General features: G+C 41.2%; 1 protein-coding gene across 1 annotated transcript in view; it reads left to right on the top strand.

The window, feature by feature from the left end:
- Window positions 1–510: 510 nt before the first annotated feature.
- The window catches only part of SYN3 (synapsin III), a 1385441-nt gene continuing 1384153 nt past the window's right edge, over window positions 511–1798 (top strand). Inside the window, exon 1 of the mRNA XM_042466641.1 lies at window positions 511–690. The gene's annotated coding sequence lies outside the window, so the exon portion shown is untranslated. The remainder of the gene's footprint in view (window positions 691–1798) is intronic.

Genomic DNA, 1798 nt, shown 5'->3' with positions numbered 1-1798 from the left:
ACACACACACACTTAAAGAAAGCTCAGTAACATACTCCACATGGGGATCTCAGAGCAAGAAGGAAGGAAGAAAGAAAGACAGCCTTATTCCTTTGAGATTGTACAAAGGAGATTAATGTTCTGGTAATCTATGAAAACCTTCCTCTACTGGGTGCTCTGTCCAGGTGTGTTGAACCACAACTCCCATCACACCCAGCTATTGTGGCCAATGGGGATTTCTTCAGGGAATGCTAAACACCAACTGGCAATGTGTTGATGGGAGGGGTTGCAAATAAGTAATTCTACTACCACACCAAGTCCTCACCTCTCTTTTCTTCTCTGCCTAGACTGCAGATAGGATGACTGGTTGAATCTGTCTCTTGAATTCTCTTCCAAAGCAACAGCCTTTAGGGAGAAAGACTTCTGCCCTTTCCAACAGGCTGTGTGAGATCCAAGCCAGCCCACTAGTTGTTTTGCTAAATAATTAATCATGCTCCTATGATAATCGAGGTATAAGGAGGGGCCTGATTTAATACACTGCCTGCTTTGAGCCAATCAGGCAGGAAGGATGCTGTAGAACAGGATGACGGTGAATATTGCTAGTGTGCAGCAAATGTGAAAGGAAAGGCAGAGCTTCCAGTTTATGTGCAGATTAAAGAAGAAGAAACAGACCCAGGAAGGGGTGGATTGGATTAGGAGACTGGCTGGAAGGTAAGATCTGAAGTACAGTTGTTTTGAGGATTAGGCAGCACAATGCAGACCTTATGTGTAAAAATCCTCTCTTGCTTAAAGACCTATTTTCCTATTTGTGGGGGAAGGAAATATCAGTGTGTGGATGTCTAATGCGTGTGGCTGCTGGCAAGTAGGCTTGCCATTGCTTTTGTGTCTTTGTCTGCTGCAACTATCTGCTTTTAATGTCTACAACAATAAGCTGTGTTAGACATGCCTGTTTCTGTTCTGCGTTCCATATTCAGTATAATGATCAGTGGTTTCTTGTATTTGTATCTTTTAATAAAGGGAAGGAAGGAATTAAGTGGGGAAGGAATCCCAGGCAAGAAGAAGGGACCAAAAAAGGGTTAATAGAATTAGAAGGTGCCTAATGGTATCTTGGGTGGGGGGGGGGGGAGACATAATAAAGAAGAATTTGTTGTATACATCTTTGAAATCTGTAATTCCTTCCATTCTATCTCCAAGTGTGAAACAGGCCTCCTTCTGGAGGTCTTTCTTTACAAGCAGAGGCATAGAATATATTATGAAGAGGAGAGAAACAGAAAAGACTAGGAGGAAGAAATGCAGAGAAATGTCAGAAAAGGAGATGAGCCCAGAAAAGGTGCAAGAAAAATAGAGGAGACCCTTCTGAAATTGCAGGTCAAATCTTACAACCTAAGCCTAAACATATTAACAGAAATGTAAATTCTATTGATGGCAATGGGATATGCAGAGCAATCCTGTGCAAGTTGGCTCCCACTGTATTAAGTCTCGTTTACTGCTTGCACTCTTACTTTCTAGCAAAGGGCACCAGCTTAAGCTTGGGACTTGATACAAATTTGCATGTATCAAGAAAACAAAGTTAATGCTTACTCCTAGACCAATTATTTTATATTGTTCATACAAATGCAGAAGAGACTGCATCAGCCACTTTAGCATCAGTTATAGTAGCAAAATAACAAAAAGCTCTTTAGTACTTTAAAGACCAACCACTGAATTGTGGCATCTGCTTTCATAGACAAGTCTCTGGATAAAATTCCCTTGTATATATGTCTGGTTCTGTGGTGGCTGAGTAGGTGAAACAATGTACTTTGGCACAATAAGTGCACAA

The sequence above is a fragment of the Sceloporus undulatus genome, chromosome 5 (genome assembly GCF_019175285.1).
Source record: "Sceloporus undulatus isolate JIND9_A2432 ecotype Alabama chromosome 5, SceUnd_v1.1, whole genome shotgun sequence".
NCBI classification, from domain to species: Eukaryota; Metazoa; Chordata; class Lepidosauria; order Squamata; family Phrynosomatidae; genus Sceloporus; species Sceloporus undulatus.
This window is presented reverse-complemented; position numbering and strand designations above follow the sequence as displayed.